Source organism: Musca autumnalis, unplaced genomic scaffold (genome assembly GCF_047663935.1).
Source record: "Musca autumnalis isolate F117 unplaced genomic scaffold, ASM4766393v1 scaffold_1, whole genome shotgun sequence".
In the NCBI taxonomy this organism is placed as follows: domain Eukaryota; kingdom Metazoa; phylum Arthropoda; class Insecta; order Diptera; family Muscidae; genus Musca; species Musca autumnalis.
The window spans coordinates 185,940,755-185,954,723 of record NW_027411644.1 but is presented as its reverse complement, the minus strand read 5'-3'; the positions used below and the strand labels follow the sequence as shown (position 1 = coordinate 185,954,723).

Below are 13,969 nucleotides of genomic sequence, written 5' to 3'. Positions count from 1 at the left end.
ACGACGACATGTCTATTAAAGATTGCAATTTTATACTTAAACCGCTTTAATGTCAATAACAACGAGATACCCACTAAAACCTGCTACAAAACTAACCAGCAAATATTTTTTGACAACTTTATGCCATTCAAAAATTTCCAGTCAAGACCTGAACAAATTGAAAATCTTTGGAAAAATGCAGCGGATTGAAAATGTAAATAACTATTAAAGAAAAGCACACGCTAGGTTGGTCGTTCTAACCACTCTTATGTGATCAAAATAATCTGCAATGATACAAACGAACCACAACTACTGCTGGCCATTGCCGATTCAATGCTGCTGCTGCAACACAAAGAGTTACCTACTCCATATCAAGGAGAGGGAAAGAATAAAACGGGAACAAAAAAAAAAACGCAGTTCTTACATTTGAATTGCTATGCAAATGCAAAGTGTAGAAACATTTGATGACAATGTTGTGTTGTAGAAAAGTGCATTGGTTACGACGATTCATGAATAATTTAAACGACATCAAAGTTGTAAATGTACTGCTGCTGCTAGAGAGGAGGTTAGATGACGGCAAAACGAAAATATTATATGAAGCATTTTATAAGCAAGCAGAAAGAACAACAACATCAACAAATAGCAGCCGGTTAGGTTAGCCAACAACCGGATTTCTATTCTAATATAAATTCGCTTATCCAACCAACGATAATGCCGGCAACTACAACATCTCTGTCAAAAGATAAGTAACGTTGAATGTTCCCAACAAAAGCAATGTAAACAGACTAAATCAATCGTGGACTAAATGTGTGTGAGGAGATGTTTAAGGAGTCCCATAGGGAAATGGTGGAGGAATATACATAGGTATTGATGACGATTAGTTACTATATCATTCGGAAAATAATGATAGAACTGCAATTTAAAGAAGTAAAAACGAATCAATTAGGCTTAATAGCTATAACTACTTTTAACAAAAAACAAGTAAAAAGGTATCAGTCAGCTATGCCGACAGAGATATATATACCTTTTCTAAAACCGTAGCCGTATGGTTCTTACAGCTTTAAGGAATTATCTCAGTCAGTACACGCAGATAAAAAGATTGATCTTACAATATTCGAAGAGCAAAATATGTATTGTTAAGATATTGTTAGACTCCGTATGTATTATTGTGACTCCGACAATCGTTTTTGTCAATTTCAACAATTGTTTTTGTCAAATCCAACAATAGTGTTTGTTAACTGGACAATATTATTCTCTTTATTCTCAATTTTATCCTCTTCTCTCGGTCTTCGATACCGTGGTCAAAACAATGATGGTGAGTTTTTTGAGTATGTACACTAGGGTGGCCCAAAAAAATGACAAAGTTTTTTTTTGAAACGCCTACCCCTAATTTTTTCCATTTGATCCAAAAACCTTTTATATAAAATTGTATGGCTAAAAACGAATTCTTACACTCGATAATATGAACCGTGACGACTACCTGCTATAAACATTTTAAAACGATCCTAGATATGTCCCTAAACTGCACATTTGCAAAAAAATTTTGAAAATTTATGTTGTAGGTACTCAAAGGAACATGATTTAAGTGTGAAATAAATTATTAGGTGCAGGTTTTACGACGTGAAAAGTTCCGGTCAAATCGGATACTCAATTACTCATAATACTCATACTCATTACTCATAATACTCATACTCATTACTCATAATACTCATACTCATTACTCATAATACTCATTACTCATGATACTCATACCTATAATTTTTAGTGTTCATTATCAGGGGAAGTATGGACTTGACGATCTGACAAGAGTCCGATGTGTCAAAAAATTTAAAAATTTGTTTGGATGGTACTCGAAGCAGTGGACCGATATAGTTCATATTCAAACCTGATCTATGTCTGGAGGAAATTTTACGACATACAAAATTGGAACCAATCAATCCCTTCAAGAGTTATAGTTGGTACCATTTTAGCGAAAAGTTTTGAACTTTTGTTTGGACTGATATGGTCGATTATCGAACTTGATCTAAGTTTGGACAAAATATTACGACAACCAACATTTGGACCAAATCGGTTGATCCGATCAAGATTTATCGTACACTCTAGCCAGCCGGACAGACATGGCTAAATCGTCTCCAAATTGTCTGGGACGGATTTCGTCCAAACATACTTTAGGTCTAAAACCTAAAGTAGATACAGATATAAAAACAGAAATATTGAACGTAAATGTACGTTAAACAAATCAGACGCCACAGAGTCCAATCCCACGGTGACTGAACCACACAACACCCGTGTTCCGACCTCAGTATACACATGTTTGTATTTGCATCGTTTTCATGTGTTGCATATCCCGGAATGCCTGCCCTGGATTTTTTTGTTCCATGCCGGGACGGAGGAAGACGCAGGACAAATATGGCTCGGTTTGTCACATCCACACCTTCGGTGAGATGTAACAGATGTCGGGAATGGCTGTATCTCACGATTTGCTCTGGACTCATCCATGTGAGATACACCCATTCCCAGCATCTGTTACATCTCACCGAACGCTGAACACAGAACTCATCTGGCAACCCGTCGTTTCTCTTGGATCAGACCATCTCCCCATAATTTTTTCCATTAGCATGGGTAGCAGAAAGACGTTCCGTCATCATTGCTACAGACGCTTGCCATATACCTGCTGCTGATCGCATACCCGAAGTGATATCCAATTTCCCAGCAGAGACGATGGGATTCGCAAATGAGCGCGAAGAGATTCGTCGAACCAAACCCATTGAGCCCAGAGTCAGGAAACTGACACTGGCAGTTAACAGGTTGGTCGGTGAGCAAAAGCGGAACAAGTGGCAAAATTATCAGAAGAGTTGCAACATTGGAGCCGGAATAAGTGCTACCTGTCGCTAGCCACCCCGAAGTCTGGAAAATGGGTAGGGTGGTCTCGCTACAGAAGTCAGGCAAGGATGCCAGCAAATGTGAATGGTACAGACCGATTTTACTTTTGTAGCCCGTAGCAAACACTATTGAGGCTTTACTCCTCCCCAGCGTCAGAAATGTCTATCCAGTTGCCGATCATCAGCATGGGTTCCGTAAGCAGCACAGCACTACAAAAGCGCTGCAGGTAGTGCAATAGGACTGTGATGGTGGTGGTGGACTTATCAAAAGCTGTCAAGCAGCCAATGCTTTTTGGGGACATCGACCAGACTATCTTTCGGCCAAGTTTGGAAAGTTGTGTAATCAATTATACGGGTTATTCTGAACGAAAATTCCCCCCTGAGTTTTTTTCACTTTCTCCCTTAAGTTGAAAAGGCAGAAAGACAAAACTAATTCTCAATTTTCGTTCAGAATAACGGCCTATATGTGTGGAAGAAGTCCAAGCCCAGTAGAGTGAAACAGTGAGCTTCCCAATGTGGTTGATATCTTCGGAACTCTTCAACCTCTAGCTTTGTGAAATTCTACACCGTCCAGACGGCATGAGTTTGTAACGTATGTAAATGATTGTAGGATAGCTATGGGCAGCGATACACATTCGTACACACAGCCTATGCTCATGAGCATAGGGTAGACGAACAGAGGCACACGTACACATCGTGTGTGTTCGTTCGGTAGAGGCATTTGTTGTTGTTTAACACAATACAAGCACAATGTTTTGTTTTCACTTGTGAGGGTGCCCGATACTGGCATCAGGTACCTTCTTTGATGTCATTTGTGAAAGGCTGAACTCCTATTTCACTGATCTTACAACCTATTTCCACGTAAGGAATGTGCAAATATCCGTCACAAAAACTTAGGCCACTCTTTTCACCATGTGAACTGCAGGGGTGTGCACTTAGTTCAATGTCATTGTCGATGGTAGCAGAATTCCGACCACCAACAAGGATTCTAGACGTCACATTCGACCTGCCCTGTTATCTACGACTGGGTGCGATGTAGGAACAAGGTCCTAAAGTCCCTAGGATTCTAGACGTCACATTCGACCTGCCCTGTTATCTACGACTGGGTGCGATGTAGGAACAAGGTCCTAAAGTCCCTAGCCGACCGCACTTGGGATGCAGATAAAGAAACCTTGTTGACCACATATAACGCGATAGGTCGATCTGTGTGAATTATGCGGAGCCAGCGTGGTCCAAAAATATAAGTGCAACGCCATGGAACAATATCCAAAGCTGTCAGAATGTCGCCCTTAGGACTGCAACACGAGGATAAGATGTTTTCGATGCATTGGGTGGACATTGGCCAGACTACATCCACCCAGGTCCGTCAGAAGAGATCTGCATGATCTGGGTGGTCCAAAAGTACAAGCAAGAGCCTCTAGATCAGCTAAGATCACCTATATACGTTAAGGTGACTGCAACAACAAAATATGTTCTCTTTATTCTCATCTGTCGTGGTTTAGCAAAGGAAAGACTCGCTCAAAGAGACTAATGCACAAAATATTTTGAGCACCACCGCTCTAGATCAAGGAGTCTATCAGGAAGGTCTGATGTAATTGCGTAGGGAGTACGGTGTGCATTTCTAAACGAAGACCACCCCATTGCGGCAGAAGAACGCCAGAGTTAAGATCCGGATGACTCATCCGCCTCAATTCGTATTGATGGCACGATACCCAACACATGCCCTACATGTGGATTCGGACAGTCCTACACTCGGCATTTGTTTAGGTACCCTTCTTACTCCACTCACCTGTGTTTTGATTCTTTATGGACGCAGCCAATCCATGTTGCAGAATTTTTGAATTTGGGCTCAGAGGAACATTGACCAGATAACTGAATAAAATATACGAACGAATATATTTGCGTTGCTACAAAAACAAAAAAAAACTTATTGGGGGAGATGTAGGAAGGAGTGTCCCTAAATAATGGATCTATTTGGCTTTTTGACAATAATGTCAGAAAATATGGACTTGAACTACACACCAAAGCGAAAAGTGCCAACTTTTCAAAGAGAGTTGCCCAAAGATGTTGTCCGTTACTCCGTCGGATACTCGTTTTATCTCAGGAAATGTACTTGCACCTGAAAAATGGTACCGTTATAATAGAGAGGACAATCTGATGGAAACATTTCAGAAGAATCCAAAACATATCTTTAAACTGCATATCTGCAAATAAAATGAATTTTCGAATCTAATTTATGTTTGGAATAAATATTACTATGTGCAAACTTTACACCAAATCGGTTATTCTCTTCGAAATTTATCGTGCAATCTTGCGACAAATGTTGAACTTTTATGGGGGAGGTACCTAAAGGAGTCGCACGATATGACCCATCTTCCCACTTTAACTAAGTTTGGACTAAATAATAGGATATTCAATGTTTGGACCAAATCGGTTGATCTATTCGGGAGTTATTGTGCGGTCCAGACAGCCGCACGGAAAGACAAACGGACGGACATGGCTAAATCGGCTCCAAATTATCTTAAACGGATTTCATCAAAACCAAGTAATCAAGACCATAAAGACTAACTTTGGTATAAATTGATTTTTCCCGATTTTACATTTTGTCTGCAATTTGTAAATGGTAATGCGACAGATTACAACCCAGGGTAGTGATCAGAAACATGAAATATAGTGTTACCTCACCCGGCAGAGGAATAATGGCCTGTTTCACTAAGCCGATTTTATTTTTCTTTAAATATTTATACCCTATACCACAATGTGGAAAAGGGTATAATAAGTTTGTTTTCCTAAAAATTCATGTAACGCCGCGAAATATTCGTCGTAGACCCCTCATGTGGTATACCAAACTTCATATCTCGACGAGATAAAGCGATTTAGCGATGTGTGTCCGTCCGTCCGTCCGTCTGTCCGTCCATTAAAAATTGTAATCAAGCTAGAGGCCGCAATTATGGACCGATTGTCACGAAATTTAGTATGGAGGTCGGGTTTGGACCAGAATAGAACTGATTAGTTTTTGGCGATGATCGTGAAATGTTAAAGGGATGAAATGGACCAAAAACAAAATTTTTGCTCGATTTTGTAGCCGCTCTGTAGGTCGCAATAATAGTCCGATCGGCGCGAAATTTTAAACGTAGTTTTGGTTTGAGATGAAGAAGTAGCGTGCAAGTCAACGGTATGATCGGATAATATTTAGCGGGTTAAATTGATCAAAACTTTTGTGTGAAAATTGGTAAAATTTCTAATGCACATCTTATAACTTTATCCCAAGAAGACGCGTTTCGCCCAAATATGTTTCATATGTTATCTTAATAAAATTGATTATAACATAGTTTAATGTTACATTTTCACATGAGAACAAAATTCTTGCACTTATAGTATTGCATTAGTTACTGTTTTACATTTATTGCTTTAGAACAAATATATGTATGTAGATTATTATTTCAACATGTTATTGTTTTCTTTATTACTTAATAAATGTATACATTTAAATAAAAGTTATCATTTATCAAAAGCTAGCCCGGAAAGCTAGTGCACAGGGATAGTGGTATAGGGTATCACATGGTCGGCCCCGTCCGACTATAGTCTGTTCTTACTTGTTTTTTTTTAATATTTGATTCTTTTTTTTCAAATCAAACATTTTATGCAACAACTTTGGTAGTAAATTGAACTAATTTGTATTTGAATCGTCTTCGTTAAAAAAAAACCAGAAGTTCAGTCATAGGAATGTGCAAATAGAGAGCTTTTGCCATGGAAACGACCTGGATTGTGGTGATGATTTCATAATGCGCAATGTACACCACCCACTCTCTACTTCCAGATACTGATACAAATCCCATCGAATACATTTATCTCACCCTATTGCAAATCATTACCTGCTTGCGGTAACATTGTCCATGATTCTACGCCCTCCTTTTACGAGCAAAGCCCATTAAAAGTCAATAACTTTGCTGTCAATGACCAGTTAAGTAGATGACATGTTAATGAGTATTTGCAGCGGCAGTGGCAGGCCAGCAGCATTTCGCATTTATTTGATTACAACACCGAAAAGGGGTAATAGAACACAATGGTCGATGACGACAGCAAGGAGCGGGAGCAGTTGTGAGTTTATTAGAATTACATAAATGCATTAAATTAATTAGTAGCTGTAATTAAAATGCAGCTCTGTAAAGACTTAAGAAAAACTTGCAAAGGCTTACTGCAGCAGTGGCCAAACAACCACTACGTTAAAGTTTTGCTCACACCAGGACAGTGGCAATTGTGTGGCATGAGTTGCAGCAACTACATTCAACAGCAGCTGTAGAGAAATTTGATTAATGGCATTACGACAACCGACAGCAATAATAGCAGAAAACAAACAACAACAGCAACAGGCTGCTGTTAATGAGAATTTGTTTTGTTTTCTACTTTTCTGAATAGAAATTTTCTCAATGCAAAAGTTTTTGTTGTAGGTGGTGGTGGTGTTGACGCTGATACTGGTGTAGTAGGTGTGTATAAATATGATATGTATAGAAAATTTTATTTGAAACTAATGTAAATTACGGGGGGCACTATAAAACTAATAAAATATTAACATGAAAAATTGTTTAATTAGTTGTTTTCAAATGTCAAACGTATTATTAATGACTCGTGGGTATTTCATGCGAATGCATTTCATCATGCAATTGAATGTTAAATTTTCATTGGAAGTAATTTACAAAGCTGGATGTATTCCTGAAATGTTCAGCTGTAATCTTTACCAAGGATATGTTCTTGGAAATTACGAAACAAATAAATGAGCATTCATATGTGCTGTCACTAAATTCTTTGTTAGGAGGAAAGAAGGATTACAAGATTCATTGTGATGCCAATGTTTTGCTTTAGAAATCTGCACCGATTATTTTACAACCATCACAATGAGGAAAATCGTTATACTTTACAGTATGTAGAAAATAGTATCATGACTGATGAGCACGATTCATGACTGATAAACACGACTCATGACTGACGACCGCAAGCTTTAAAAAATAAACAAGCCTGATTTATCGGACTTCACGTTATTTCCTCACTAATGGCTAACAACATCAGGCTACAATTTTCCTTTCCCCAATTCGTAGAGAAAATTCGTTGGATCGACTTAACTCCCACACGTATTCATTTTGTCTATCAGAGGTGAGTGTTAATCCTTCAGATCTTGGAGATCATCGCTCGTGAAGACCTCTTTGCGTCCTTGTCTTAAACGTTTGCATCATCTTAAGAGACCTTTCATGGTATCTATTCTTTATTCAAATTCAGCACTAATGACTAGAATCATCGTTTCCATTAGTGCTAAAATACATATCTTAGCTTCCTCTGAAACCATAACAAAAACATTACATACATATCGACACCTCCAAATAATAGTATGCTAAGTCTGAAAAGTGAGTTTTGCAGGAGAAGCTCTCAAAGTTTACAGTTTTCTTTGACCTTCACTACTATTCTGAGTAAACATTTGCTTATAACTTCTGTTCGGATTGACCGATCATTACCAAAATTTGACAGAATTTAAGTTAAAGGACGTAAAATGTAAAAATGTAAAGAACTTGAAAACATGCTAAGTCGACTTAGCATACTATTGTTTGGAGGCGTCGATATGTTCCCACAACATCCCCGAAGGACAAAAACATTACTTCTATCGAACCCCCATTGATTGATCGGACAGACCCTCTCTGAACACGATAACTCTCGAAAAAAGTAAATGATTTGATTCGATTTGGTCGGAAATTATAGCTAAAAACTTCAAAGTTCCGAACGGTACCGTTATTCCATTTTCGAACTTAATCTAAGTTCAGACCAAAGACACATGAGCAAAATTTCAGCGCTTTATCTCCATTCATTCGGAAGATAGCGTATTTACCACAGACATATGGACGGACGGACATGGATAAATCTTAGAATTTTACGCTGATCAAGAAACTATATACTTCGGTGGGTCTAAAATGATTACTTCGAAGAGTTACAAACGGAATGACAAACTTAATACACCCTCCATCTTATGATGAACTGATGAGCACGACTTATGTGTAATAAGCACGACATCTGACTGCTGAGCACGACTCATGAGTGATGAACACTTGGGAATTGAATATTCGATTGGCACATAGTCAATTTCCAAAAACGATTGTGTCGGTAAAATTTTCCAGCAACATCCCCAACAACAGTTCAAGTTCATGCTTCCTGACTTAATAGCACGATAGCTCTTAAGTGCAGTACACATTGTCAGTTTTGAATGTCGATTTTTCGCAATTATCGATGACTGTCCAACCGTCCAGCAAGCACAAAATATTTTGTGGTTGCATGATGAATGACAAAAATGAACGGCCACACTAGCAAGCAACCGCAAAGCTGTCATTCAAAACTGACAATGTGTACCCAGCTTTACGCTAATCAACTGAAATGGCTGGTGGGCATGATAACCATGGAAAATTTTTAGCATCGTAATATTTATTTCAAGGGTGAAGTAGGGGATGAAAGATACCAAAGAACGGTCCTGACCGGCTTTAATATAGCAAAGCCCAGGATTTATCTTGGTTCCTCTTTCATCTCAAGTGGACACTGACCTCCCCGTGGTGTCACCTGGGGAGCTGCCTTTAACACCCGTTAAAGGTAGTGAGCTAACATGTGCCTTGCGTTCACCCATAAGAACGTTAAAAACTTGGGTTTGGGCTTCGGGTTAGTAACCCTCCCCTAGAAAAAGCAGCCTACTATGAAAAAACAAAAGAAAATAAAAACAAACCTCTTTAAAGTTGACGAACCCCGCAAAAGTTTTTAAGGACCATGATCAGCGAATCTGTACCTGGAATGTTTGCACTCTTTATAGAGAAGGTGCAGTCTACGCATTGGCAGATATAAAAGTACAAGGCCGACATTACTGCCATACAGGAAATACGATGGATTGGGAAAGGCGTCACAGCAACACCTAAAGGTGTCGCACTGTATTTGCGGATTTGTAGTTAGTCAGAGTTTAAAACATCTGGTCTCCAGCTTCACCCCAGTGAATGAAAAAAGACTTACTACAATACGGATAAAAGCAAAATTCTTCAACATTAGCTTTATCTGCGCTCATGCTCCAACCGAAGACAAGGACGAACAGACCAAAGATATATTCTACGAGCGCCTAGAAGAAACATATGACCGTTGTCCTGCACATGACATTAAAATTATTCTAGGCGATTTTATTGCAAAAATTGGAAAGGAGAATATCTTGGGCCCAACAGTCGGGAAATTCAGCCTCCACAGTGAAACATCGAACAATGGAAAGAGGCTGATAGACTTCGCAGCGGCAAAAAACATGGTAGTTAGCAGTACCAGATTTAAGCATCTAGATATTCATAAGGGCACTTGGCTGTCTCCAGACCAAAGAACAAGAAATCAAATTGCTAACGTTGAGCCTGTTGGATGTGCGATCGTTCCGTGGAGCCAACATAGACTCGGACCACCACCTTGTTGAAGCAAAGGTGCGTACCAAATTAAACGTAGCAAATAAGGTACGAACAGATACAACTCGGAAATTGGACATTGTTAAGCTGCGATCACAACAAATATCTACAGCATATTCCACTCAACTGGCCCAATTGCTTAATCAAAGCACTCACAAAGCACTCCTCGTACCGATAACATATTAGCACAATGGCAAATTATCGCCCAATCCATTCAAACAACCACAAAATCCATACCAGAGACCTCCAACAAGGAGTTCATGGTATGACCAGGAGTGTTGTGCTGCTACCAAAGAAAAAAATATTGGCATATAGGGCTACTCTACAATCAGTAGAAACGTGTAGCGCACGAGAGAGGTATCGTCAGAAAAGAAGGGAGGAGAAACGTCTTTTCCGCATCAATAAAGGGAGAAATGGTGAGGCAGGAGTGTGAAAAAATCGAGATGTACAGGTGCCAGAATTATGTCCGAAAGGTCTACTAAAGAGTGAAACATCAAACTGATGGCTTTGGTACAGGCACATCCTCCTGTAGGGACCAGCAGGGTAATTTGGTAACTGATACAGAAAGTGTGCTAAGGTTATGGAAAGAGTACTTTTCCAAACTGTTGATATCCATTAGTACTGAAGACGACAAAGATACCACATATCCAATCCCAGAAGATGGTATTAAATGTATACCACCCGGCTGAGATGAGGTAAAGACTGCAAAAAAACGGCTGAAGAATAATAAGGCAGCAGGAGCCGATGGCCTACCAAGCGAGCTGTTCAAAACCGTAGGCGACACGCTGATAAGGTGTATACATCAGCTAGTTGGCACCATCTGGCAGGAAGAACGAGTACCCGACGATTGGAACCTGAGCATCCTGTGTCCCGTCCACAAGAAAGGAGACAAGACTGTATGCTCTAACTATAGGGGCAAAGTCTTCTTCCTATTGCCTACAAAATAGTGTGAGGGATAGACTAAAGCCTTTGGTCAACCATACCAATGCAGCTTTTAGACTTTAGTCCGCCATTGGCCAGATATTTACCTGCGACAAATCCTAGAGAAGACCCAAGGAATGCAGGTCGGCACATACCACATTTTTGTCGATTATAAAGCAGCCTTCGACAGCCCCCTACCTTCAAAGGTATTCCAAGCCATGTCTGAATTTGGTATCCCCGCAAAGCTCATACGGCTTAGTAGAATGACATTAACTGACACTCGATCCTCAGTTAAAATAGGAAAGAACCTTTTTGAACAGTTTTATACCATAAGAGGTTTCAGACAAGGTGACAGCCTTTCGTGTGATCTCTTCAACATACTGCTGGAAAAGGTCATACGAGAGGCAAACGTTAAGAGATATGACACAATCTACACCAATAGCCACATGTTACTTGCTTATGCTGACGATATAGACATCAAAGGACGATCAGTAAAAGAAGTAACTGATACCTTTGCAAAAGTCGAAAGGGAATCTGCTATAGTGGGTCTGGCAGTAAACGGCGAGAAGACCAAGTTGATGGTGAGATACAACGATTGCGTTGGCTAGGCCATATCATAAGAATGAGCGATGATGAACCTGCTAAAAAGGCGTTAAATACGGACCACATGTCGGTACACGCAGTACTGGCAGACCAAGGAATCGATTGAGAAAACAAGTGGAAGAAGAGATGAAAAGACGCGGTGTTCCAGAGAGCGAAGCAACAAATCGAGAGAGTTGGAGATCTTTTCATAGTTCGGCTTATAGAGCAAATGTTCGGTAATTGGCCAGCTAAGTAAAAAAGTAAGTACTATTTATTTTAAACGTGGATCAAGTTCAGAGATGGACTATATCGGGCAACTCCTGCGTACAGTAAGAAAATTTGCAAAAATTAGTAATGCATTGGTTTGAAAATAAAGTTGCAAAAAAAAGTTGTTTGCAGAATCTAGGTACTTCTTTGGGACCTAAAGACCGGCCACGTCTTAATTGTGATATATCTCTTAAAAAACTAATGAACCATTTTTTTTATGAAATTAACAGACAATTTTCACGGTTTGCCAAGGTAATGAATTTCGGAGGTGGTGGGGTACTTTCCCCACATCTCTTATTTTAAACGCTATATATGCAAGATTTATGCGGTTTGAAGCAATGGGGATGTGTTCCGACCCTAGAGTTACATTCCATTACTCCATTTCTACTTCTCTATCATAGCTCCCATTATTATTCTCCTAACATTATTTGAACCGTCTAAATATATCTTAAATGTAAACCTCTCGCTCTAATTATAATACTCTTCACTGCTCCACAATTACTTACAACGTTTGCTCACATTTATTTATTGTTGTGTTTGGTATTAAAGAACTCCATTATCCTCTCATCTATTTAGAATATCTCTTTGTCCAATTTTATCATTGGGAGGAAAAATTCGTGTAATAAAGATAGTTAATGTCTTGGTGAGGTTTGCGTGTGTAGAGGGAGAGAGATTTCTAGTTATGCAGGGATCAATTTTTAATACAGTTCACCTGAGAATAATAAACATGGGGTGGATAGAATAAAATGAGATTAGAAAGTCTCTTACACACTAGTCTAAGTTAGGTTAAATCAAATTGTAATGCTTAGTTGTTAAGAATTTTATACCCTCAGCCTTTAGGCTTCAAAGGGTATATACACTTTGATACGATAAAAGAATGTGCCTCATCGAAATAACGGTTTTAAACCCCAAGTATGTTTGGACGAAATTCGTTTCAGACAATTTGGAGTCGATTTAGCCATGTACGTCCGTCTGTCTCTCCGCCTATCTGGCTGGCTGGTGGCACGATAACTCTCGAACGGATCAACTGATTAGAACCAAATTTTGGATGTCGTAATATTTTGTCCAAACTTACTTTAAGTTCGAAGATGGGCCATATCAAGAGTTCAAAATTTTTCTGTAAAATGGTGTGAACGATAACTCTCGAAGGGAGCAATCGATTTGGTCCAAACTTTGCGCATCGTATTATTCCTTCTATAGATTGGGTTCGAATATGGATTATATTAGTCTACTCCTTCGGGTACCTCCCACACAAAATTCGGTTAAAGTTAAGTTTAAGAGCTCCTCTCGGATAGTTTTGAAATTTGTTTCAGTAAGTTTTCCTTGCGGCTCCCTTTAGAAAGGTAAAATTTTTTTTCTTGCGCAAGTCCATACTTCCTGAGATATAGGCTTAAAAGTTCCAAGAAACCCTGACGGCACCACCCAAAATGGGTTGCAGGGTGTTTCTGATTGATGCAGATTTTCCACATTATATTATTTCATCCAGTCATGTATCAGGTTGGAATATGGACTATATCGGTCCACTCCTTCGGGTACCACCCACACATAATTCGGATAAAGTGAAGTTTAAGAGCTCCTCTCGGATCGTTTTTAAATTTTTTCAGCAGGTTGTCCATGCAGCTCCCTTTACGACGATAAACATTTTTTCTTGAGTAAATCCATACTTCCTGAGATATTGGCTTAAAAGTTCAAGAAACCCTGACGGCACCACCCAAACTGGCACATCCGCAAGATCCGCAATCTCGCAGGAGTTTCTGATTGGTGCAGACTTTGCACATCATATTATTTTATCCAGTCATGTATCAGGTTGGAATATGGCCTATATCAGTCCACTCCTCCGGGAACCTCCCACACAAAATTAGAAAAAAAAGTGAAGTTTAA

At 39.3% G+C, this 13,969-nt stretch overlaps 1 protein-coding gene across 2 annotated transcripts in view; it reads right to left on the bottom strand.

The window, feature by feature from the left end:
* Gprk2 (G protein-coupled receptor kinase 2) overlaps positions 1-13,969 on the bottom strand; it is a 581,675-nt gene that overhangs the window by 245,956 nt on the left and 321,750 nt on the right. The window lies entirely within an intron of this gene.